The sequence below is a fragment of the Oncorhynchus gorbuscha genome, linkage group LG07 (assembly GCF_021184085.1).
Source record: "Oncorhynchus gorbuscha isolate QuinsamMale2020 ecotype Even-year linkage group LG07, OgorEven_v1.0, whole genome shotgun sequence".
NCBI lineage: Eukaryota > Metazoa > Chordata > Actinopteri > Salmoniformes > Salmonidae > Oncorhynchus > Oncorhynchus gorbuscha.
The window spans coordinates 88,372,856-88,400,517 of record NC_060179.1 but is presented as its reverse complement, the minus strand read 5'-3'; the positions used below and the strand labels follow the sequence as shown (position 1 = coordinate 88,400,517).

Genomic DNA, 27,662 nt, shown 5'->3' with positions numbered 1-27,662 from the left:
GCGAAGTGAAAGAGGTATGAATGGCCTGCCTTCTTCAGAGGCAGTATCACCGGAAATACTTGCACAGCCAACGCAGACGTCGGAATTGACCAAGCAGCACTCTTTACAGACAAACAAACATGCTGTAGCCGAAATGCTTTCAAGAGAATATGACTGGGGTACATATAACGTCATTGCCCGGGACTAAACGTTTAGCAAAATTGTCAATTTGTCACAACTACATGGAGATTGTGACTGTGTTTAGCATGGGGTTGCATGTTTCGTCACATTAATTAACTTTCTACTCGTTGCAACCTCATTGGGCACTGGTGAAGTGCATTGCTGTGGCTTGGAAACACTATGACATTTCTGAAGAAGACAAAATAATTAGTAGGATTTTAGATAACTAACGTTAGCATTGCTAGCTATTTTTTGACTAATTTTGCTAGCAAATAACAACATTGCCATTAGTCTAAAGCAAATTTGACGACATGATAATGATTACAAAGCTGTTTCCTACTAAATATTATCAATGTCATTGTATTTTCAGGCGACTATTGTGTAATTTAGACAAAAAAGTCATTAGCCCCCGTTCAGAATGACTGGGCGTATCATGACTTTAGGGCGTGTTGAGAACGTTCATAACAATGGCATGACAGAATAGTGGAGGGCGTGTTGAGAACGTTCATAACAATGGCATGACAGAATAGTGGAGGGCGTGTTGAGAACGTTCATAACAATGGCATGACAGAATAGTGGAGGGCGTGTTGAGACGTTCATAACAATGGCATGACAGAATAGTGGAGGGCGTGTTGAGAACGTTCATAACAATGGCATGACAGAATAGTGGAGGGCGTGTTGAGAACGTTCATAACAATGGCATGACAGAATAGTGGAGGGCGTGTTGAGCACGTTCATAACAATGGCATGACAGAATAGTGGAGGGCGTGTTGAGAACGTTCATAACAATGGCATGACAGAATAGTGGAGGGCGTGTTGAGCACGTTCATAACAATGGCATGACAGAATAGTGGAGGGCGTGTTGAGAACGTTCATAACAATGGCATGACAGAATAGTGGAGGGCGTGTTGAGCACGTTCATAACAATGGCATGACAGAATAGTGGAGGGCGTGTTGAGAACGTTCATAACAATGGCATGACAGAATAGCGGAGGTGAATATAGTCACTGAATAAGTGTTTCCCTTCAAAGTCTATTGATTATCCCTGTTCAACTCTGTAGTCTGGTCTCCTTCATCACCTGAAGTTACCATACCCAGTCTGCTAGGTGGTTGCTATGTTACCATACCCGGTCTGCTAGGTGGTTGCTATGTTACCATACCCGGTCTGCTAGGTGGTTGCTATGTTACCATACCCCTAGGTGGTTGCTATGTTACCATACCCGGTCTGCTAGGTGGTTGCTATGTTACCATACCCAGTCTGCTAGGTGGGTGGTTGCTGGTTGCTATGTTACCATACCCGGTCTGCTAGGTGGTTGCTATGTTACCATACCCAGTCTGCTAGGTGGTTGCTATGTTACCATACCCAGTCTGCTAGGTGGTTGCTATGTTACCATACCCAGTCTGCTAGGTGGTTGCTATGTTACCATACCCAGTCTGCTAGGTGGTTGCTATGTTACCATACCCAGTCTGCTAGGTGGTTGATATGTTACCATACCAGTCTGCTAGGTGGTTGCTATGTTACCATACCCAGTCTGCTAGGTGGTTGCTATGTTACCATACCCGGTCTGCTAGGTGGTTGCTATGTTACCATACCCAGTCTGCTAGGTGGTTGCTATGTTACCATAACCGGTCTGCTAGGTGGTTGCTATGTTACCATACCCAGTCTGCTAGGTGGTTGCTATGTTACCATACCCAGTCTGCTAGGTGGTTGCTATGTTACCATAACCGGTCTGCTAGGTGGTTGCTATGTTACCATAACCGGTCTGCTAGGTGGTTGCTATGTTACCATAACCGGTCTGCTAGGTGGTTGCTATGTTACCATAACCGGTCTGCTAGGTGGTTGCTATGTTACCATACCCGGTCTGCTAGGTGGTTGCTATGTTACCATACCCGGTCTGCTAGGTGGATGCTATGTTACCATACCCGGTCTGCTAGGTGGTTGCTATGTTACCATACCCAGTCTGCTAGGTGGTTGCTATGTTACCATACCCAGTCTGCTAGGTGGTTGATATGTTACCATACCCAGTCTGCTAGGTGGTTGCTATGTTACCATACCCTGTCTGCTAGGTGGTTGCTATGTTACCATACCCAGTCTGCTATGTGGTTGATATGTTACCATACCCAGTCTGCTAGGTGGTTGCTATGTTACCATACCCAGTCTGCTAGGTGGTTGCTATGTTACCATACCCAGTCTGCTAGGTGGTTGCTATGTTACCATACCCAGTCTGCTAGGTGGTTGATATGTTACCATACCCAGTCTGCTTGGTGGTTGCTATGTTACCATACCCAGTCTGCTAGGTGGTTGCTATGTTACCATACCCAGTCTGCTAGGTGGTTGCTATGTTACCATACCCAGTCTGCTCGGTGGTTGCTATGTTACCATACCCAGTCTGCTTGGTGGTTGCTACTTAAAGTCCCCAGGACATTTACAGTTTTAGGCAAGACTGCCTTCCCGTCTTGTGCACCAGACTCATGGAATAGTCTAGAATCCCTGCTTCATCTAGATGTATTAGTGTTACTGAATGGAATAGTCTAGAATCCCTGCTTCATCTAGATGTGTTAGTGCTACTGAATGGAATAGTCTAGAATCCCTGCTTCATCTAGATGTGTTAGTGCTACTGAATGGAATAGTCTAGAATCCCTGCTTCATCTAGATGTGTTAGTGCTACTGAATGGAATAGTCTAGAATCCCTGCTTCATCTAGATGTGTTAGTGCTACTGAATGGAATAGTCTAGAATCCCTGCTTCATCTAGATGTGTTAGTGCTACTGAATGGAATAGTCTAGAATCCCTGCTTCATCTAGATGTGTTAGTGCTACTGAATGGAATAGTCTAGAATCCCTGCTTCATCTAGATGTGTTAGTGCTACTGAATGGAATAGTCTAGAATCCCTGCTTCATCTAGATGTGTTAGTGCTACTGAATGGAATAGTCTAGAATCCCTGCTTCATCTAGATGTGTTAGTGCTACTGAATGGAATAGTCTAGAATCCCTGCTTCATCTAGATGTGTTAGTTACTGAATGGAATAGTCTAGAATCCCTGCTTCATCTAGATGTGTTAGTGCTACTGAATGGAATAGTCTAGAATCCCTGCTTCATCTAGATGTGTTAGTGCTACTGAATGGAATAGTCTAGAATCCCTGCTTCATCTAGATGTGTTAGTGCTACTGAATGGAATAGTCTAGAATCCCTGCTTCATCTAGATGTGTTAGTGCTACTGAATGGAATAGTCTAGAATCCCTGCTTCATCTAGATGTGTTAGTGCTACTGAATGGAATAGTCTAGAATCCCTGCTTCATCTAGATGTGTTAGTGCTACTGAATGGAATAGTCTAGAATCCCTGCTTCATCTAGATGTGTTAGTGCTACTGAATGGAATAGTCTAGAATCCCTGCTTCATCTAGATGTGTTAGTGCTACTGAATGGAATAGTCTAGAATCCCTGCTTCATCTAGATGTGTTAGTGCTACTGAATGGAATAGTCTAGAATCCCTGCTTCATCTAGATGTGTTAGTGCTACTGAATGGAATAGTCTAGAATCCCTGCTTCATCTAGATGTGTTAATGCTACTGAATGGAATAGTCTAGAATCCCTGCTTCATCTAGATGTGTTAGTGCTACTGAATGGAATAGTCTAGAATCCCTGCTTCATCTAGATGTGTTAGTGCTACTGAATGGAATAGTCTAGAATCCCTGCTTCATCTAGATGTGTTAGTGCTACTGAATGGAATAGTCTAGAATCCCTGCTTCATCTAGATGTGTTAGTGCTACTGAATGGAATAGTCTAGAATCCCTGCTTCATCTAGATGTGTTAGTGCTACTGAATGGAATAGTCTAGAATCCCTGCTTCATCTAGATGTGTTAGTGCTACTGAATGGAATAGTCTAGAATCCCTGCTTCATCTAGATGTGTTAGTGCTACTGAATGGAATAGTCTAGAATCCCTGCTTCATCTAGATGTGTTAGTGCTACTGAATGGAATAGTCTAGAATCCCTGCTTCATCTAGATGTGTTAGTGCTACTGAATGGAATAGTCTAGAATCCCTGCTTCATCTAGATGTGTTAGTGCTACTGAATGGAATAGTTAGAATCCCTGCTTCATCTAGATGTGTTAGTGCTACTGAATGGAATAGTCTAGAATCCCTGCTTCATCTAGATGTGTTAGTGCTACTGAATGGAATAGTCTAGAATCCCTGCTTCATCTAGATGTGTTAGTGCTACTGAATGGAATAGTCTAGAATCCCTGCTTCATCTAGATGTGTTATGCTACTGAATGGAATAGTCTAGAATCTGCTTCATCTAGATGTGAGTGCTACTGAATGAATAGTTAGAATCCCTGCTTCATCTAGATGTGTTAGTGCTACTGAATGGAATAGTCTAGAATCCCTGCTTCATCTAGATGTGTTAGTGCTACTGAATGGAATAGTCTAGAATCCCTGCTTCATCTAGATGTGTTAGTGCTACTGAATGGAATAGTCTAGAATCCCTGCTTCATCTAGATGTGTTAGTGCTACTGAATGAATAGTCTAGAATTGTCTAGATGTGTTAGTTACTGAATGGAATGTAGAATCCCTGCTTCATCTAGATGTGTTGTGTGTTTTAATGATGTGATGTATTGATGGTTGTGTGTTTTAATGATGTGAATGTATTGAATTGCTTCATCTAGATGTGTTTTAATGATGTGATGTATTGATTGTTGTGTGTTTTAATGATGTGATGTATTGATAGTTGTGTGTTTTAATGATGCTACTGATGGAATAGTTGAATCCCTGCTTCATCTAGATGTTATTGATTGTTGTTGTTTTAATGATGTGATGTATTGATTGTTGTGTGTTTTAATGATGTGATGTATTGATTGTTGTGTGTTTTAATGATGTGAGTGTATTGAATGGTTGTGTGTTTTAATGATGTGATGTATTGATTGTTGTGCTTCATCTAGATGTGTTTGGAATAATGATGTGATGTATTGATAGTCTAGAATCCCTGCTTCATCTAGTGTGTTTTAATGATCTAGATGTGTATTGAATTAGAATCCATGCTTCATCTAGATGTTGTTTTAATGATAGAATCCATGCTTCATCTAGATGTGTTGTGCTACTGAATGGAATAGTCTAGAATCCATGCTTCATCTGATGTGTTAGTTAATGAATGAATATGTGCTTCATTGATTGTTAGTGCTACTGAATGGAATAGTCTAGAATCCCTTCATTAGATGAGTGCTACTGAATTCATTTGTTGTTGATGTATTGATTGTTGTGTGTTTTAATGATGTGATGTATTGATTGTTGTGTGTTTTAATGATGTGATGTATTGATTGTTGTGTGTTTTAATGATGTGATGTATTGATTGTTGTGTGTTTTAATGATGTGATGTATTGATTGTTGTGTGTTTTAATGATGTGATGTATTGATTGTTGTGTGTTTTAATGATGTGATGTATTGATTGTTGTGTGTTTTAATGATGTGATGTATTGATTGTTGTGTGTTTTAATGATGTATTGATTGTTGTGTGTTTTAATGATGTGATGTATTGATGGTTGTGTGTTTTAATGATGTGATGTATTGATTGTTGTGTGTTTTAATGATGTGATGTATTGATTGTTGTGTGTTTTAATGATGTATTGATTGTTGTGTGTTTTAATGATGTGATGTATTGATGGTTGTGTGTTTTAATGATGTATTGATGGTTGTGTGTTTTAATGATGTGATGTATTGATGGTTGTGTTTTAATGATGTGATGTATTGATTGTTGTGTGTTTTAATGATGTGTGTAGCTCATGTATTGATTGTCGATCCCGGGACCACCCATACATAGAATGTTTTGAATGTAATGTGATAAAATGTATTATTATTGATTGTTGTGTGTTTTAATGATGTGATGTATTGATTGTTGTGTGTTTTAATGATGTGATGTATTGATGGTTGTGTGTTTTAATGATGTGATGTATTGATGGTTGTGTGTTTTAATGATGTGATGTATTGATTGTTGTGTGTTTTAATTCTGTAATGTATTGATTGTTGTGTGTTTTAATGATGTGATGTATTGATGGTTGTGTGTTTTAATGATGTGATGTATTGATGGTTGTGTGTTTTAATGATGTGATGTATTGATGGTTGTGTGTTTTAATGATGTGATGTATTGATTGTCGCTGCCTTCTTGGTCAGGTCTCCCTTGAAAAAGAGACTCTGGGTCTCAATGGGCTTTTCCTGGTTAAATAAAAAATTTGAAACGGACTCAAAGGAGATCCATTATGGGTCGATCATTTCAGCAAACAAGGGAGTAATAAAGGTTATTGAATGTAATGTAATGTAATGTAAACAAGGGAATAATAAAGGTTATTGAATGTAATGTAATGTAATGTAAACAAGGGTAATTGTCTTGCCGATGGCCCTAAAGGATGCTATAACCCTGCAGGTGTGTGTGTAACCTGACAGGAGGGAGGTGTGTGTGTGTGTGTGTGTGTGTGTGTGTGTGTGTGTGTGTGTGTGTGTGTGTGTGTGTGTGTGTGTGTGTGTGTGTGTGTGTGTGTGTGTGTGTGTGTGTGTGTGTGTGTGTGTGTGTGTGTGTGTGTGTGGTCGTACCTGAAAGTGGAAGATCCCAGCGTAGTCCTCTTGGAAGGACTGCCCATGAGGGACCACTCGGTGGAGCAGCCTCTCATTGAGGGTTAGAGAGGCTATGGCTGCTAGGAGCCAGCAATCACCTGATGGGGGAGGGAGGAGGGAGAGAGCAGGGAGGGTGGGGGAGGGAGGAGGGAGAGAGCAGGGAGGGTGGGGGAGGGAGGAGGGAGAGAGCAGGGAGGGTGGGGGAGGGAGGAGGGAGAGAGCAGGGAGGGTGGGGGGAGGAAGGAGGGAGAGATCAGGGAGGGTGGGGGAGGGAGGAGGGAGAGAGCAGGGAGGGTGGGGGAGGAGGAGGGAGAGAGCAGGGAGGGTGGGGGGGAGGGAGGAGGGAGAGAGCAGGGAGGGTGGGGGAGGGAGGAGGGAGAGAGCAGGGAGGGTGGGGGAGGGAGGAGGGAGGGAGAGAGGGGGGGTGGGAGGGGGGGAGCGGGGCGGGTGGGAGGAGGGAGAGAGCAGGGAGGGTGGGGGAGGAGAGAGCGGGGAGGGAGGAGGGAGGGTGGGGGAGGGAGGAGGGAGAGAGCAGGGAGGGTGGGGGGGGGAGGAGGGAGGGCGGGGCAGGTGGAGGGAGGGAGGGAATGGGGGGGTGGGAGGAGGGAGAGAGCGGGGAGGGTGGGAGGAGGGAGAGAGCGGGGGAGGGAGGGGGAGGGAGAGAGAGACACAGAAAGACAGGGAGCGGTTGGTTTTAACTAGAATGACCAGCAGGTGGAGTGTGTACCAGGCTGGCTTGGGATGGAGGGCCAACCCAGTTCTGGTCCAGGGCATGATGGTTCCACTAGGAAGGAAGGCCCAGCGGCCCTGGACCTGAGCCAACCCAGTTCTGGTCCAGGGCATGATGTTAGTTCCACTAGGAAGGAAGGCCCAGCGGCCCTGGACCTGAGCCAACCCAGTTCTGGTCCAGGGCATGATGTTAGTTCCACTAGGAAGGAAGGCCCAGCGGCCCTTGGAGCCAACCCAGTTCTGGTCCAGGGCATGATGTTAGTTCCACTAGGAAGGAAGGCCCAGGGCCCTGGACCTGAGCCAACCCAGTTCTGGTCCAGGGCATGATGTTAGTTCCACTAGGAAGGAAGGCCCATCGGCCCTGGACCTGAGCCAACCCAGTTCTGGTCCAGGGCATGATGTTAGTTCCAGGGAAGGAAGGCCCAGCGGCCCTGGAGAGCCAACCCAGTGTGGTCCTGCCCCACAGTCCAACTCTGTTCTACCAAATAGGGATTTTCCACACTCACATTCTGTACTGAACCTATGAAAGGGGAGACTTGTTGATTTCCTGAACCAGCTACTACTACGGCTGTTTGGAGGTGAAATAAACAGACAACACATTGATGACTGCAGTGAAAGCATGTTGTAAATCTTGAGTAAGGTGGAGGCAACATGATATAGATGTGTGGGCACTATCAGTACATCCTGGTTGTAAATACCACTATCAGTACATCCTGGTTGTAAATACCACTATCAGTACATCCTGGTTGTAAATACCACTATCAGTACATCCTGGTTGTAAATACCACTACCACTATCAGTACATCCTGGTTGTAAATACCACTATCAGTACATCCTGGTTGTAAATACCACTATCAGTACATCCTGGTAAATACCACTATCAGTACAGGGCATGTACATCCTGTTGTAAATACCACTATCAGTACATCCTGGTTGTAAATACCACTATCAGTACATCCTGTTGATCAGTACATCCTGGTTGCCACTATCAGTACATCCTGGTTGTAAATACCACTATCAGTACATCCTGTTGTTCCACTATCAGTACATCCTGGTTGTAAATACCACTATCAGTACATCCTGGTTGTAAATACCACTATCAGTACATCCTGGTTGTAAATACCACTATCAGTACATCCTGGGTAAATACCACTATCAGTACATCCTGGTTGTAAATACCACTATCAGTACATCCTGGTTGTTCCACTCAGGACATCCTGGGTAAATACCACTATCAGTACATCCTGGTTGTAAATACCACTATCAGTACATCCTGGTTGTAAATACCACTATCAGTACATCCTGTTGTAAATACCACTATCAGGGCATATCAGTACATCCTGGTTGTTCCACTATCAGGACATCCTGGTTGTAAATACCACTATCAGTACATCCTGGGACCCTATCAGTACATCCTGGTTGTAAATACCACTATCAGTACATCTGGTAAATCCAGGGTAAATGATCAGTTCCCTGGAAGTAAATACCCTCCATCAGTACATCCTGGTTGTAAATACCACTATCAGTACATCCTGGTTGTAAATACCACTATCAGTACATCCTGGTTGTAAATACCACTATCAGTACATCCTGGTTGTAAATACCACTATCAGTACATCCTGGTTGTAAATACCACTATCAGTACATCCTGGTTGTAAATACCACTATCAGTACATCCTGTGTCTACCACTATCAGTACATAGGGACTATCAGTACATCCTGGTTGTTTCTATCAGTACATCCTACCACTATCAGTACATCCTGGTTGTAAATACCACTATCAGTACATCCTGGTTGTAAATACCACTAAATCCTGGTTGAGACTATCAGTACATCCTGGTTGACTATCAGTACATCCTGTAAAACCACTATCAGTACATCCTGGTTGTAAATACCACTATCAGTACATCCTGGTTGTAAATACCACTATCAGTACATCCTGGTTGTAAATACCACTATCAGTACATCCTGGTTGTAAATACCACTATCAGTACATCCTGGTTGTAAATACCACTATCAGTACATCCTGGTTGTAAATACCACTATCAGTACATCCTGGTTGTAAATACCACTATCAGTACATCCTGGTTGTAAATACCACTATCAGTACATCCTGGTTGTAAATACCACTATCAGTACATCCTGGTTGTAAATACCACTATCAGTACATCCTGGTTGTAAATACCACTATCAGTACATCCTGGTTGTAAATACCACTATCAGTACATCCTGGTTGTAAATACCTATCAGTACATCCTGGTTGTAAATACCACTATCAGTACATCCTGGTTGTAAATACCACTATCAGTACATCCTGGTTGTAAATACCACTATCAGTACATCCTGGTTGTAAATACCACTATCAGTACATCCTGGTTGTAAATACCACTATCAGTACATCCTGGTTGTAAATACCACTATCAGTACATCCTGGTTGTAAATACCACTATCAGTACATCCTGGTTGTAAATACCACTATCAGTACATCCTGGTTGTAAATACCACTATCAGTACATCCTGGTTGTAAATACCACTATCAGTACATCCTGGTTGTAAATACCACTATCAGTACATCCTGGTTGTAAATACCACTATCAGTACATCCTGGTTGTAAATACCACTATCAGTACATCCTGGTTGTAAATACCACTATCAGTACATCCTGGTTGTAAATACATCCACTATCAGTACATCCTGGTTGTAAATACCACTATCAGTACATCCTGGTTGTAAATACCACTATCAGTACATCCTGGTTGTAAATACCACTATCAGTACATCCTGGTTGTAAATACCACTATCAGTACATCCTGGTTGTAAATACCACTATCAGTACATCCTGGTTGTAAATACCACTATCAGTACATCCTGGTTGTAAATACCACTATCAGTACATCCTGGTTGTAAATACCACTATCAGTACATCCTGGTTGTAAATACCACTATCAGTACATCCTGGTTGTAAATACCACTATCAGTACATCCTGGTTGTAAATACCACTATCAGTACATCCTGGTTGTAAATACCACTATCAGTACATCCTGGTTGTAAATACCACTATCAGTACATCCTGGTTGTAAATACCACTATCAGTACATCCTGGTTGTAAATACCACTATCAGTACATCCTGGTTGTAAATACCACTATCAGTACATCCTGGTTGTAAATACCACTATCAGTACATCCTGTCCGTAAACACCACTATCAGTACATCCTGTTTGTGAATACCAGAGAGAGGAGAGAAGGAAGGCGGTTGTCTTACCTAGCTACCTTACATTGAATGAACTGACTGTAAGAGTGTCTGCTAAATGACCACATTATATATGTAATTATGGTAGACCGTTGGGGGTTTAGACAAGAGCCTTTCAGGTAGTACTGTGGGGGACCATTGGGGGTTTAGACAAGAGCCTTTCAGGTAGTACTGTGGGAGACCATTGGGGGTTTAGACAAGAGCCTTTCAGGTAGTACTGTGGTAGACCATTAGGGGTTTAGACAAGAGCCTTTCAGGTAGTACTGTGGTAGACCATTGGGGGTTTAGACAAGAGCCTTTCAGGTAGTACTGTGGGAGACCGTTGGGGTTTAGCCAAGAGCCTTTCAGGTAGTACTGTGGTAGACCATTGGGGGTTTAGACAAGAGCCTTTCAGGTAGTACTGTGGGAGACCGTTGGGGTTTAGCCAAGAGCCTTTCAGGTAGTACTGTGGTAGACCATTGGGGGTTTAGACAAGAGCCTTTCAGGTAGTACTGTGGTAGACCATTGGGGGTTTAGACAAGAGCCTTTCAGGTAGTACTGTGGGAGACCATTGGGAGTTTAGACAAGAGCCTGTCAGGTAGTACTGTGGGAGACCATTGGGGGTTTAGACAAGAGCCTTTCAGGTAGTACTGTGGTAGACCATTGGGGGTTTAGACAAGAGCCTTTCAGGTAGTACTGTGGGAGACAATTGGGGGTTTAGACAAGAGCCTTTCAGGTAGTACTGTGGGAGACCATTGGGGGTTTAGACAAGAGCCTTTCAGGTAGTACTGTGGTAGACCATTGGGGGTTTAGACAAGAGCCTTTCAGGTAGTACTGTGGGAGACAATTGGGGGTTTAGACAAGAGCCTTTCAGGTAGTACTGTGGGAGACCATTGGGGGTTTAGACAAGAGCCTTTCAGGTAGTACTGTGGGAGACCATTGGGGGTTTAGACAAGAGCCTTTCAGGTAGTACTGTGGGAGACCATTGGGGGTTTAGACAAGAGCCTTTCAGGTAGTACTGTGGGAGACCATTGGGGGTTTTAGACAAGAGCCTTTCAGGTAGTACTGTGGGAGACCATTGGGGGTTTAGACAAGAGACTTTCAGGTAGTACTGTGGGAGACCATTGGGGGTTTTAGACAAGAGCCTTTCAGGTAGTACTGTGGGAGACCATTGGGGGTTTAGACAAGAGCCTTTCAGGTAGTACTGTGGGAGACCATTGGGGGTTTAGACAAGAGCCTTTCAGGTAGTACTGTGGGAGACCATTGGGGGTTTTAGACAAGAGCCTTTCAGGTAGTACTGTGGTAGACCATTGGGGGTTTAGACAAGAGCCTTTCAGGTAGTACTGTGGGAGACCATTGGGGGTTTAGACAAGAGCCTTACAGGTAGTACTGTGGGAGACCATTGGGGGTTTAGACAAGAGCCTTTCAGGTAGTACTGTGGTAGACCATTGGGGGTTTAGACAAGAGCCTTTCAGGTAGTACTGTGGGAGACCATTGGGGGTTTAGACAAGAGCCTTTCAGGTAGTACTGTGGTAGACCATTGGGGGTTTAGACAAGAGCCTTTCAGGTAGTACTGTGGGAGACCATTGGGGGTTTAGACAATAGCCTTTCAGGTAGTACTGTGGGAGACCATTGGGGGTTTAGACAAGAGCCTTTCAGGTAGTACTGTGGGAGACCATTGGGGGTTTTAGACAAGAGCCTTTCAGGTAGTACTGTGGGAGACCATTGGGGGTTTAGACAAGAGCCTTTCAGGTAGTACTGTGGGAGACCATTGGGGGTGTTAGACAAGAGCCTTTCAGGTAGTACTGTGGGAGACCATTGGGGGTTTAGACAAGAGCCTTTCAGGTAGTACTGTGGGAGACCATTGGGGGTTTAGACAAGAGCCTTTCAGGTAGTACTGTGGGAGACCATTGGGGGTTTTAGACAAGAGCCTTTCAGGTAGTACTGTGGTAGACCATTGGGGGTTTTAGACAAGAGCCTTTCAGGTAGTACTGTGGGAGACCGTTGGGGGTTTAGACAAGAGCCTTTCAGGTAGTACTGTGGGAGACCATTGGGGGTTTAGACAAGAGCCTTTCAGGTAGTACTGTGGGAGACCGTTGGGGGTTTAGACAAGAGCCTTTCAGGTAGTACTGTGGGAGACCATTGGGGGTTTTAGACAAGAGCCTTTCAGGTAGTACTGTGGGAGACCATTGGGGGTTTAGACAAGAGCCGTTCAGGTAGTACTAGAATTGTTTCAAAAACAGGTCCTTTTTTTAAGACTTCTGGTATCTGTTTACGCAGAACTCACCCAGCGCTCCCTGGCAGATGTCTGTTCTGGTAGCTCCTCCCAGGATGAACTGAGGGTCATCTGTCAGCTCCTGGAGCGAAGGAAAGGGAGGACTGGGTTAGACTCCGGTAAAACAAACTGACTGGAAGTGAGAGGCACTGTATTTTTCCTATTGATCTTCTAACAATTCAACAATTACATTGACCTGGAAGTCCATTTACAGCATTCCTATTTCTGTTACTGATGCTTCTACTGTTTCGGACAGCTGAGCATATCTGGCTCTTGAGAAATTCTAGAACATATGCAATTGAGGTAAACAAGTGGCACAACTAGGAAGCGGTCAGAGGAAGACTGGTCAAAAGCTGCACTGGTCTCTACTGCAGACTGAGAGGTTCCTTCCTGTTCCTGTCTCTGCTGGACTGACTGAGAGATTCCTTCCTGTTCCTGTCTCTACTGGTCTCTACCGGACTGACTGAGAGGTTCCTTCCTGTTCCTGTCTCTACTGGTCTCTACCGGACTGACTGAGAGATTCCTTCCTGTTCCTGTCTCTACTGGTCTCTACCGGACTGACTGAGAGGTTCCTTCCTGTTCCTGTCTCTGCTGGACTGACTGAGAGATTCCTTCCTGTTCCTGTCTCTACTGGACTGACTGAGAGATTCCTTCCTGTTCCTGTCTCTACTGGTCTCTACCGGACTGACTGAGATGTTCCTTCCTGTTCCTGTCTCTACTGGACTGACTGAGAGATTCCTTCCTGTTCCTGTCTCTACTGGTCTCTACTGGACTGACTGAGATGTTCCTTCCTGTTCCTGTCTCTACCGGACTGACTGAGAGGTTCCTTCCTGTTCCTGTCTCTACCGGGCAGACTGAGAGGTTCCTTCCTGTTCCTGTCTCTACCGGACATACTGAGAGGTTCCTTCCTGTTCCTGTCTCTACTGGACTAACCGAGAGGTTCCTTCCTGTTCCTGTCTCTACTGGACTGACTGAGAGATTCCTTCCTGTTCCTGTCTCTACTGGACTGACTGAGAGGTTCCTTCCTGTTCCTGTCTCTACTGGACTAACTGAGAGGTTCCTTCCTGTTCCTGTCTCTACTGGACTGACTGAGAGATTCCTTCCTGTTCCTGTCTCTACTGGACTGACTGAGAGGTTCCTTCCTGTTCCTGTCTCTACTGGACTGACTGAGAGGTTCCTTCCTGTTCCTGTCTCTACTGGACTGACTGTGAGGTTCCTTCCTGTTCCTGTCTCTACTGGACTGACTGTGAGGTTCCTTCCTGTTCCTGTCTCTACTGGACTGACTGAGAGGTTCCTTCATGTTCCTGTCTCTACTGGTCTCTACTGGACTGACTGAGAGGTTCCTTCCTGTTCCTGTCTCTACCGGGCAGACTGAGAGGTTCCTTCCTGTTCCTGTCTCTACTGGACTGACTGAGAGGTTCCTTCCTGTTCCTGTCTCTACTGGACTGACTGAGAGGTTCCTTCCTGTTCCTGTCTCTACTGGTCTCTACCGGGCAGACTGAGAGGTTCCTTCCTGTTCCTGTCTACTGGACTGACTGTGAGGTTCCTTCCTTTTCCTGTCTCTAATGGTCTTTAATGGATTGACTGAGAGGTTCCTTCCTGTTCCTGTCTCTACTGGTCTCTACTGGACTGACTGACAGGTTCCTTCCTGTTCCTGTCTCTACTGGACTGACTGAGAGGTTCCTTCCTGTTCCTGTCTTTACTGGACTGACTGAAAGGTTCCTTCCTGTTCCTGTCTCTACTGGTCTCTACTGGACTGACTGAGAGGTTCCTTCCTGTTCCTGTCTCTACTGGACTGACTGAGAGGTTCCTTCCTGTTCCTGTCTCTACTGGACTGACTGAGAGGTTCCTTCCTGTTCCCGTCTCTACTGGACTGACTGAGAGGTTCCTTCCTGTTCCTGTCTCTACTGGACTGACTGAGAGGTTCCTTCCTGTTCCTGTCTCTACTGGTCTCTACTGGACTGACTGAGAGGTTCCTTCCTGTTCCTGTCTCTACCGGACTGACTGAGAGGTTCCTTCCGGTTCCTGTCTACTGGACTGACTGAGAGGTTCCTTCCTGTTCCTGTCTCTACTGGTCTCTACTGGACTGACTGAGAGGTTCCTTCCTGTTCCTGTCTTTACTGGACTGACTGAAAGGTTCCTTCCTGTTCCTGTCTCTACTGGTCTCTACTGGACTGACTGAGAGGTTCCTTCCTGTTCCTGTCTCTACTGGACTGACTGAGAGGTTCCTTCCTGTTCCTGTCTCTACTGGACTGACTGAGAGATTCCTTCCTGTTCCTGTCTCTACTGGTCTCTACTAGACTGACTGAGAGGTTCCTTCCTGTTCCTGTCTCTACTGGTCTCTACTGGACTGACTGAGATGTTCCTTTCTAACGGTCTCTACTGGTCTCTACTGGTCTCTACTGGACTGACTGAGAGGTTCCTTTCTAACGGTCTCTACTGGACTGACTGAGAGGTTCCTTTCTAACGGTCTCTACTTGTCCCACACTGCCAGTCTGCCACACAGGCCAGTCACAGTGGCAGCTGAAGGGTGTGACAGCCATGTTCAGCAATATACACCAACACAGGTCATAGGACACTGATCACCCTGAGTGTCTGTTTCTTCTTGTCCCCATACTGCAACACATGGCAGTCACAGCAGCAGCTGCAGTGGCAGGGACAGGCATGCTGCTTTATAGACAAGGAAGTAGGAATGCAACGGTCCTGCAGTGTATTGTGGGTCCATGGTGTAAACAACAACACTGGTGGTCAACCTCGTTGGATCGATGTGATCTGTGTGTGTAGTATACATACTGTCCCTTATAACTGACTCTATACCTGACCCTGACATCACCTCTCAAACCAATGACACATTCTTAATGAACTGACCCACTAGATATATAGATAGACCCACTCCTCTCTCTCTCTTTACCCCCCCACATAGACCCACTCCTCTCTCTCTCTTTCTCTTTACCCCCCCACATAGACCCACTCCTCTATCTCTCTCTTTACCCCCCCCCCACATAGACCCACTCCTCTCTCTCTCTTTACCCCCCACATAGACCCACTCCTCTCTCTCTCTTTACCCCCCCACATAGACCCTCTCTCTCTCTTTACCCCCCCACTCTCTCTCTCTTTACCCCCCCCACATAGACCCACTCCTCTCTCTCTCTTTCATAGACCCACTCTTTCTCTTTACCCCCCCACATAGACCCACTCCTCTCTCTCTCTTTACCCCCCCACATAGACCCACTCCTCTCTCTCTCTCTCTCTCTTTACCCCCCCCCCCCACATAGACCCACTCCTCTCTCTCTCTTTACCCCCCCCCCACATAGACCCACTCCTCTCTCTCTCTTTACCCCCCCCACTCTCTCTTTACCCACTCCTCCCCTCTTTACCCCCCCACATAGACCCACTCCTCTCTCTCTCTCTTTACCCCCCCACATAGACCCACTCCCTCTCTCTCTCTTTACCCCCCCACATCCTCTCTCTTTACCCCCCCACATAGACCCACTCCCTCTCTCTCTCTTTCTTTACTCCTCTCTCTCCCCCTCTCTTTACCCCCCCCCCACATAGACCCACTCTCTCTCTCTTTACCCCCCCCCACATTTACTCCTCTCTCTCCCCCACATAGACCCACTCCTCTCTCTCTCTTTACCCCCCCACATAGACCCACTCCTCTCTCTCTCTTTACCCCCCACATAGACCCACTCCTCTCTCTCTTACCCTTTACCCCCCCCACATAGACCCACTCCTCTCTCTCTCTTTACCCCCCCACATAGACCCTCTCTCTCTCTTTACCCCCCCACATAGACCCACTCCTCTCTCTCTTTACCCCCCCCCATCCCTCTCACCGTTGGTCTCATCCATTCCACGTCCCTGGTCTTAATAAACTGCACTAAACTACATGTTAGTATTTAACTAAACACATAGACCCACTCTCTCTCTCTCTCTTTACCCCCCCCCACACATAGACCCACCCCTCTCTCTCTCTTTACCCCCCCCACATAGACCCACTCCTCTCTCTCTCTCTTTACCCCCCCCAAACACAGACCCACTCCTCTCTCTCTCTTTACCCCCCCCCACATAGACCCACTCTCTCTCTCTCTTTACCCCCCCCCCCCATCCCTCTCACCGTTGGTCTCATCCATTCCACGTCCCTGGTCTTAATGAACTGCACTAAACTACATGTTAGTATTTAACTAAACACATAGACCCACTCCTCTCTCTCTCTTTACCCCCCCCCACATAGACCCTCTCTCTCTCTCTTCTTTACCCCACCCCCACCCCTCTCACCATTTAACTAAACACATAGACCCACTCCTCTCTCTCTCTTTCATCTCTTTCTCTCTTTACCCCCCCCCCCCCACCGTTGGTCTCATCCACCATTTAACTAAACACATAGACTAAACACATAGACCCACTCCTCTCTCTCTTTACCCCCCCACATAGACCCTCTCTCTCTCTTTACCCCACCCCCCACCCCTCTCACCATTTAACTAAACACATAGACCCACTCCTTTCTCTCTCTCTTTACCCCCCCCCACCCCTCTCACCGACCCACTCCTCTCTCTCTCTTTTGGTCTCATCCATTCCACGTCCCTGGTCTTGGCAGAGTAGGGGGCCAGTTCCTTGAAGCCCAGAGAGGGAGGTTCGGCTAGGAAGGAGGGGTCCTGGAACAGACACCCCGTCTCCAGACACTGCTGCCTCAGAGCCTCGTAGTCCTGGTAGAAGTCAATTCAAATCATCACATACAATCAATAGTTAGAGCAACAAGATGTGCATTTGATGTCAAAAGCTTTAAATCAATCGCAAATTATTGAATGTTTATTTTTTTCCTTCTTCAAAGTGGTCGTGGATGATGAAACACATAACATCTAACATTTACACCTGCATTGTTTGCTGTTTGGGGTTTTAGGCTGGGTTTCTGTACAGCACTTTGAGATATCAGCTGACGTACGAAGGGCTATATAAATAAATTTGATTTGATTTGATTTGATAAAAGACAAGAGGCTGTGTGGCACAAATAGGCCCTGATCTAAAGTAGTGCACTATATAGGGAATAGGCCCTGGTCTAAAGTAGTGCACTATATAGGGAATAGGGCCCTGGTCTATAGTAGTGCACTATATAGGGAATAGGGCCCTGGTCTAAAGCAGTGCACTATATAGGGAATAGGGTTCTGGTCTAAAGTAGTGCACTATATAGGGAATAGGGCACTGGTCTAAAGTAGTGCACTATATAGGGAATAGGGCCCTGGTCTAAAGTAGTGCACTATATAGGGAATAGGGCACTGGTCTAAAGTAGTGCACTATATAGGGAATAGGGCCCTGGTCTAAAGTAGTGCACTATATAGGGAATAGGGCCCTGGTCTAAAGTAGTGCACTATATAGGGAATAGGGCACTGGTCTAAAGTAGTGTACTATATAGGGAATAGAGCTCTGGTCTAAAGTAGTGCACTATATTGGGAATAGAGCTCTGGTCTAAAGTAGTGCACTGTATAGGGAATAGGGCCCTGGTCTAAAGTAGTGCACTATATAGGGAATAGAGCTCTGGTCTAAAGTAGTGCACTATATAGGGAATATGGCCCTGGTCTAAAGTAGTGCACTATATAGGGAATATGGTCCTGGTCTAAAGTAGTGCACTATATAGGGAATAGGGCCCTGGTCTATAGTAGTACTACTATATAGGGAATAGGGTTCCATAGGGCCCTGGTCTAAAGTAGTGCACTATATAGGGAATAGGGCCCTGGTCTAAAGTAGTGCACTATATAGGGAATAGGGCCCTGGTCTAAAGTAGTGCACTATATAGGGAATAGGGCCCTGGTCTAAAGTAGTGCACTATATAGGGAATAGGGTTCCATAGGGCCCTGGTCTAAAGTAGTGCACTATATAGGGAATAGGGTCCTGGTCTAAAGTAGTGCACTATATAGGGAATAGGGCACTGGTCTAAAGTAGTGTACTATATAGGGAATAGAGCTCTGGTCTAAAGTAGTGCACTATATTGGGAATAGAGCTCTGGTCTAAAGTAGTGCACTGTATAGGGAATAGGGCCCTGGTCTAAAGTAGTGCACTATATAGGGAATAGAGCTCTGGTCTAAAGTAGTGCACTATATAGGGAATATGGCCCTGGTCTAAAGTAGTGCACTATATAGGGAATAGGGCCCTGGTCTATAGTAGTACTACTATATAGGGAATAGGGTTCCATAGGGCCCTGGTCTAAAGTAGTGCACTATATAGGGAATAGGGCCCTGGTCTATAGTAGTGTACTATATAGGGAATAGGGCTCTGGTCTATAGTAGTGCACTATATAGGGAATAGGGCCCTGGTCTATAGTAGTGCACTATATAGGGAATAGGGCCCTGGTCTATAGTAGTACTACTATATAGGGAATAGGGTTCCATAGGGCTCTGGTCTAAAGTAGTGCACTATATAGGGAATAGGGCCCTGGTCTATAGTAGTGCACTATATAGGGAATAGGGCCCTGGTCTATAGTAGTGCACTATATAGGGAATATGGCCCTGGTCTAAAGTAGTGCACTATATAGGGAATAGGGCCCTGGTCTATAGTAGTGCACTATATAGGGAATATGGCCCTGGTCTAAAGTAGTGCACTATATAGGGAATAGGGCCCTGGTCTAAAGTAGTGCACTATATAGGGAATAGGGCTCTGGTCTATAGTAGTGCACTATATAGGGAATATGGCCCTGGTCTAAAGTAGTGCACTATATAGGGAATAGGGCTCTGGTCTAAAGTAGTGCACTATATAGGGAATAGGGCCCTGGTCTATAGTAGTGCACTATATAGGGAATAGGGCCCTGGTCTAAAGTAGTGCACTATATAGGGAATAGGGCCCTGGTCTAAAGTAGTGCACTATATAGGGAATAGGGTTCCATAGGGCCATGGTCTAAAGTAGTGCACTATATAGGGAATAGGGTTCCATAGGGCCCTGGTCTAAAGTAGTGCACTATATAGGGAATAGGGTTCCATAGGGCCCTGGTCTAAAGTAGTGCACTATATAGGGAATAGGTATACATTCAAAGTTTCAAAACAATCAGAAACAAACAAACTGACCTGGTTAAGGAAGGGTACGGCGTGGTCGTTGGAGCCCATTCCCTCGGCTCGTAGCCTGCTGGTGGCTATGCTAGCAGAGATTCCCCCTGACATACTGACACAGGACACGATATACTGTAAATACTGTCAGTGGCCTGGGTGGGTGCTGCACAGGCAAATCATTTACAATGTCTTTAGCCCGGGGCTTGATTGAATTTGCCTGTAGCAATGGACCCAAATAGCCTGCTCTACTGTCTATGAGAGTGGAGATCTCTCCTGACCTACTGGATCCAGGGATATAAATACAGAACAGGGCGCTGCAGGGCGCAGGCCACACCCGGGTTCAAAAACTATTCAAAGTCATTTCAAATAGTTTATAGACGGGGTTGATCGAGCTCGTCTGTTGCAATTCAACCAACGAAGTAGATGTCCAACTGCCAACGTCATCCACCTGGCACTGGAGGCAGGCCAAAGCCAAAAGATCAAAGTATTTCAACCATTTCAATAGTGTTTGAATCCGGGTCTGGGACAGGCACAGGGTAGAGGGTATAAATAGCAGCGAGCTAACGGCACGGACACACAGCCCGCAGCTTAGCAACCATCAATTCTATTCCAGCTTTGTTGAATGTTTGTTGTTTTTACTTGTTTTTCTGTGTATTGTGACTGTTTTTCTACCAATGTAACCTCGTGATACATTCTCCAGGTTTATCTTTCTGGGGTGGATCTATCATCAACTGCTCTGGCCTTTCTCCCCGGCAGTGAGTCAGAGTGTTGTTCAGAAATGTCTCCTACTTTAGTGAGTCATCGAACACTGCTCAGAGCTCAGTTCCCGCTGAACACATGTCTGAACCATGACTCATTGTTGGGTAATAATTTAGCTATTAGTCTCAGGCTTTTACTCTGTCTCTCTGGTGTATTTCGTCTGAGAGTCTTTTCCAAAGTTATTATAGTATAATTTTGTGTATTGAGGTTCTGATAAATACATGTAATAGTGATATAGAAAACATTTTGGATTACAGAAAATGAGTATGGTAGAATTAGGATGACAGAAAATGATTATGGTAGAATTAGGATGACAGAAAATGATTATGGTAGAATTAGGATGACAGAAAATGATTATGGTGGAATTAGGATGACAGAAAATGATTATGGTAGAATTAGGATGACAGAAAATGATTACGGTGAAATTAGGATTACAGAACATTTTTAAGAAAATTAAGCAAGATAAAATTGAACAAGCATAGTGGAAATGGTACAGACTGATCAGAGAGCCATACAAGGCCAAAAACTGAGGTACGGAAGAGAGGTTAGGGTGGAAAGGGGAGACAGAGACAGTAATCTCTAGCACCTCTAACAAGCCCCCCCAAAAGACACACAGAGAGATGAAAATCTGATACCTTGAGTCTATGAGGTGGCTGTAGAGAAATAGGAGAAAAGAGGAATGTACAGTATGTAACCAATAACCCAAAGTCACACAGTATGCACTTTAGAAACAGAGTTAAGGCTATTACATTCAGAACCTTCAGCGCAGCAGCGTGAAAAATAACACCTTAGACCAAAACATGTCATCATCCGCGCTGACAATCAAAGATAAATAGGCAGAGTGATTGTTGGTAGTGTGGATAAATATTTGACGCTGTTCTCTCTCCCCTCAGAATATGCTTCTCTCTCTCTCTGTCTCTGTCTCTCTCTCTCTCTCTCTTTCTCTCTCTCTCTCTCTCTGTCTCTCTCTCTCTCTCTGTCTCTCTCTCTCTCTCTCTCTCTCTCTCTCTCTCTCTCTCTCTCTCTCTCTCTCTCTCTCTCTCTCTCTCTCTCTCTCTCTCTCTCTCTCTCTCTCTCTCTCTCTGTCTCTCTCTCTCTCTCTCTCTCTCTGTCTCTCTCTCTCTCTCTCTCTCCCCTCAGAATATCTCTCTCTCTCTCTCTCCCCTCAGAATATGCTCTCTCTCTCTCTCTCTCTCTCTTTCTCTCTCTCGCTTTCTCTCTCTCTCTCTCTCTCTCTTCTTTCTCTCTCTCCCCTCAGAATATGCTTCTCTCTCTTTCTCTCTCTCCCCTCAGAATATGCTTCTCTCTCTCTCTCTGTCTCTCTCTCTCTCTTTCTCTCTCTCCCCTCAGAATATGCTTTCTCTCTCTCCCCTCAGAATATGCTTCTCTCTCTCTCTCTCTCTCTCTCTCTATTATCTCTCTCTCTGAATCTCTTCTCTCTGTCTCTCCTTATTATTCTCTCTCTCTCTCTCTCTTCTTCTCTCTCTCTCTCTCTCTCTCTCTCTCTCTCTCTCTCTCTCTCTCTCTCTCTCTCTCTCTCTCTCTCTCTCTCTCTCTCTCTCTCTCTCTCTCTCTCTCTCTCTCTCTCTCTCTCTCTCTCTCTCTCTCTCTCTCTCTCTCTCTCTTCTCTCTCTCTCTTTCCCTCTTCTCTTTCTCTCTCTCTCTTTCCCTCTCTCTCTCTTTCCCCTCTCTTTCTCTGTCTCTCTCTCTCTCTGTCTCTCTCTCTTTCTCTGTCTCCCTTATTATTCTCTCTGCTCTCTCTCCTCCCACACCCCTCTCTCTCCCATGTTCTCTCTCCCTCTCCCTCTCATGTTCTCTGCTCTCTCCCTCTCTCTCCCATGTTCTCTCTCCCTCTCCCTCTCTCTCACATGTTCTCTCTGCTCTCCCTCTCTCTCCCATGTTCTCTCTGCTCTCTCCCTCTCTCTCCCATGTTCTCTCTGCTCTCTCCCTCCTCTCTCACATGTTCTCTCTCTCCCTCTCTCACATGTTCTCTCTCCCTCTCTCACATGTTCTCTCTCTCCCTCTCTCACATGTTCTCTCTCTCCCTCTCTCACATGTTCTCTTTCTCTCCCCTCCCACATCTCTCTCTCTCCCATGTTCTCTCTCCCTCTCTCTCACATGTTCTCTCTCTCTCTCACATGTTCTCTCTCTCTCCCCTCCCTCGTCTCTCGCTCTCCCTCTCTCTCACATGTTCTCTCTCTCCCCTCCCATGTCTCTCGCTCTCTCTGAACAAGGTCTGGCACCATGTCCAAGGGATGTCCCAGAGTACTAGAGAAAGTTTCATCAGGACATCTGTACTGTGTTAGGTAATGTGAAGTCCTCATTCTGTGTGGGAGAACAGCATGGAAGAAGAACAATACAGATTGTATTTCTCTCCCTCTCTATTTCTCTCCATTTAAGGAGACAGAAGTGTTTCTTGTGGTTTGACCTTGAATAGCAAATGTAATAAACATTAGACGAAGTGTGGGGGGAGACAGACAGACTCGTCTGTAGCGACCGCACAGTTTGGTCATCAAACTGATATGAAGAAGAATGTTTTAGCTGTTCCTGATCTTTCTTTTATCACTCAGTTATAAGAACATTATAGCTTAGTAGAACCTGATGTAGTAGGGAGTTGTAGTTTCTCTAGAGATAAATCAGATCAAACCTGATGTAGTAGGGAGTTGTAGTTTCTCTAGAGATAAATCAGATCAAACCTGATGTAGTAGGGAGTTGTAGTTTCTCTAGAGATAAATCAGATCAAACCTGATGTAGTAGGGAGTTGTAGTTTCTCTAGAGATAAATCAGATCAAACCTGATGTAGTAGGGAGTTGTAGTTTCTCTAGAGATAAATCAGATCAAACCTGATGTAGTAGGGAGTTGTAGTTTCTCTAGAGATAAATCAGATCAAACCTGATGTAGTAGGGAGTTGTAGTTTCTCTAGAGATAAATCAGATCAAACCTGAAATGTGCGATGTAGTAGGGAGTTGTAGTTTCCAACAGGCCAATATTCTACATGGATTAGCGCAGAAAATGTGGTAATTAACTACAATGACCATAATCCATTGCACGCTCGCTTAAAGAAGAGGCCTCAACCACAAACAGCTGTGGAGCAGCAGAACAAAGACAGGAGGGCGGATGTTGATCTTATATTGCAACACCCCCGTCTCGGCCCTGGGATGGAGTTGGGTCGAGTTGCCTGATGACACTCGGGCCATGAAGCAGATGACACCACAGATTTTTGTCACCTATGAAAGAACCAATGTGTTACCTGACTCTGTGTAGACATCACATCTAAATGAGACAATGTGTTATGGAACTTTGCTTAAATGTCACGTGTAAGAGGGAGGATTGTGTGGCTGTAGTCAGAGGAGGCATGTTCTTGGCAACTAGGGGGTATAAAACGCTATGTAAAAGATAGGGAAAGCGGAGCGGAGCAGAGCAGAGATTTTCAGGGAGACAGATCAGGAGATGACTGATGTATTAGAAGTAAGAAGACTTCTGGGGTAAAGTAAGAACAGAACTGGATTGTTAGAAGACTTTTGGGGTAAAGTAAGAACAGAACTGGATTGTTAGAAGACTTCTGGGGTAAAGTAAGAACAGAACTGGATTCTTAGTAGACTTCTGGGGTAAAGTAAGAACAGAACTGGATTGTTAGAAGACTTCTGGGGTAAAGTAAGAACAGAACTGGATTCTTAGTAGACTTCTGGGGTAAAGTAAGAACAGAACTGGATTGTTAGAAGACTTCTGGGGTAAAGTAAGAACAGAACTGGATTGTTAGAAGACTTCTGGGGTAAAGTAAGAACAGAACTGGATTGTTAGAAGACTTTTGGGGTAAAGTAAGAACAGAACTGGATTGTTAGAAGACTTCTGGGGTAAAGTAAGAACAGAACTGGATTCTTAGTAGACTTCTGGGGTAAAGTAAGAACAGAACTGGATTGTTAGAAGACTTCTGGGGTAAAGTAAGAACAGAACTGGATTTTTAGAAGACTTCTGGGGTAAAGTAAGAACAGAACTGGATTGTTAGAAGACTTCTGGGGTAAAGTAAGAACAGAACTTGATTTTTAGAAGACTTCTGGGGTAAAGTAAGAACAGAACTGGATTGTTAGAAGACTTCTGGGGTAAAGTAAGAACAGAACATGATTTTTAGAAGACTTCTGGGGTAAAGTAAGAACAGAACTGGATTGTTAGAAGACTTCTGGGGTAAAGTAAGAACAGAACTGGATTCTTAGAAGACTTCTGGGGTAAAGTAAGAACAGAACTGGATTGTTAGAAGACTTCTGGGGTAAAGTAAGAACAGAACTGGATTCTTATTGAAAGTAGACTTCTGGGGTAAAGTAAGAACAGAACTGGATTCTTATTGTTAGTAGACTTCTGGGGTAAAGTAAGAACAGAACTGGATTCTTAGTTGACTTCTGGGGTAAAGTAAGAACAGAACTGGATTGTTAGAAGACTTCTGAGGTAAAGTAAGAACAGAACTGGATTCTTATTGTTTGAAGCTACTGCATTATAATCACTATATATAATAATATAATATATGCCATTTAGCAGACGCTTTTATCCAAAGCGACTTACAGTCATGTGTGCATACATTCTACGTATGGGTGGTCCCGGGGATCGAACCCACTACCCTGGCGTTACAAGCGCCATGCTCTACCAACTGAGCTACAGAAGGACCATATATCTTTTTTAACTGTGCAATTTATCAGTTGTGAAACTGTGGAACCAAAAGAGAGGTGTTACTGGTTTTCATTAACTAGTGGAACCAAAAGAGAGGTGTTACTGGTTTTCATTAACTAGTGGAACCAAAAGAGAGGTGTTACTGGTTTTCATTAACTAGTGGAACCAAAAGAGAGGTGTTACTGGTTTTCATTAACTAGTGGAACCAAAAGCCAAAAGAAGAGCAGCATTATAACAGTTACAGGCTCAGGGGGTTCACCGTAGGTGTCCCACGGCCAAACTATACGTGACTCGTTTCAGGAAACTAGGCGTATGTCGCACGTCACTACTTCACAGGCATTTCAACACAAACATGTATTTGTTTTAAATCAAAATGCATTTTTTTTGTCAGAAATGCCTTCTGGAATATGTGAACTTTCATGTGCCAAAACAGAGTTTAATGGTTCCAGTCTGTGTGAAGCGTTTCTCCATGTATACAGGTCAGAGTCTAGCTACATTTTACAGATATAACTTTATAATTTGGTCAGAAAGTCATGTTTATTGCGAAACGTTAGCTTGCTGGCTCGCTAGCTAACATTGAACCTAGTTTGTTAGCTTTAGCTACCTGCAGATTCATACCACAGTTATGACAATGTTTGTATTGGTAGTAGTATGAGTTGGGGTTATGCCAGTTCATTGTTTAGCTAGATACCTAGTTACCTAGCTAGCTACATGTCTAAACAAAATACTCCACTTCGGCCAGCTTATTACTTACCCATCAAATTAGCCAGGTGTGTCTGGGGGTGTTTACAGCCATCTATAGTATTTCATGAACATGTGTAGATGTCTAGACAATAGTGACCCATCCACCTAGCTAGATGTATCTGGTTGGTGGTTATAGCTTTTCATGCACATGACCAATGATTTAGACATGTGTCTTGATCATCTAACAATGATACGATATTTATAAAATATTTTTATCTGGACACTATCTGTTTCTGTGTGAATCCTTAAAGAGATGAGTGGGGCTAAGTCTTAAGAGATGAGTGGGGCTAAGTCTTAAGAGATGGTTGGGGCTAAGTCTTAAGAGATGGGTGGGGCTAAGTCTTAAGAGATGGGTGGGGCTAAGTCTTAAGAAGGTGTGAACGATGCTGAATGGGTGTTGACAAAGAAGAGCTCTCCAGTAGGTACCAAAACATTCAAGGGTCATTTTCTCAAAAGTGGAGTTAGTTCATTAACTTTCAAAGCAGAATGACTTTCCCATTGTTCCTCAACTGCTGTGTACGATACCATTGTCTAGCTCAGAGTGTCTACTTTTATCCAATGTAAAAAATATTTTAAAAATCAAATTTTGCACCATAAAACCAAATCGAGGTGGTCGGTCACATATTGTGTGCTCCAGCAGGAAACCACAGTGAAGCTCCAGGATAACTGTGTAAAATACACACAAAAGGAGCACTAGGTATCTTTTAGGGCTGTCCCCTACCAATTCGTCGGCCGAAAGTGGTCTGTTCTTTCGACCAATCGATTGGTTGAAATTTTTCAAATGTGCATTTTTCCATATATAGACACACCCTAATTGTTTTAACAAAATCAACTATATGCCTTGAGCTTGTCTGCTGCTTTAAGCTTATGGTTTGATGAAATAAGACAAATGCCTCAAGAGGGAGCCAGAGATCTAGATAACCAGAAGAAAAACCCTAACCCAACTGTTCTCCTCCTGCTCATGCTGGCTTTCACAGATTCTGCCATTACTCTCTGAAGCCGGTAAGAGGCGACTCGAGGAGTTGGCAACCTTTCTCATGTGGAATGCCAATTTGTCTTACCGTTTCTACCGATCTGCGTGCCAGTTATGGTTTTCATATGCACATTTCTGTGAAATAGTTTAATTTAATTTATAATATATATGATTTTTCTGACATGAAATTGTTTGGTGAAAATCGAACCCTTTTAAAAATGTTTTTTTTTAACCCTTATTGTACCAGGTAAGTTGACTGAGTTGACTTGTTGTTCTCATTTACAGGAATAGCTACAGAGGAGGGGGGGATGAGCCAAATGGAAGCTTGGAATGATGAGGTGGTCAGATTGGGAATTTAGTCAGGACACCAGGGTTAACACCCCTACTCGTAAGACAAGTGCCATGGGATCTTTAGTGATCACAGAGTAAGGACACCCATTTAACATCCCACCTGAAAGACTGCACCCTACACAGGACAATGTCCCCAATAGCTGCCCTGGGTCAT

At 44.6% G+C, this 27,662-nt stretch overlaps 1 pseudogene; it reads right to left on the bottom strand.

Annotated features, from left to right (window-relative positions):
- The window catches only part of LOC124039072, a 64,543-nt pseudogene that overhangs the window by 33,261 nt on the left and 3,620 nt on the right, over positions 1–27,662 (bottom strand).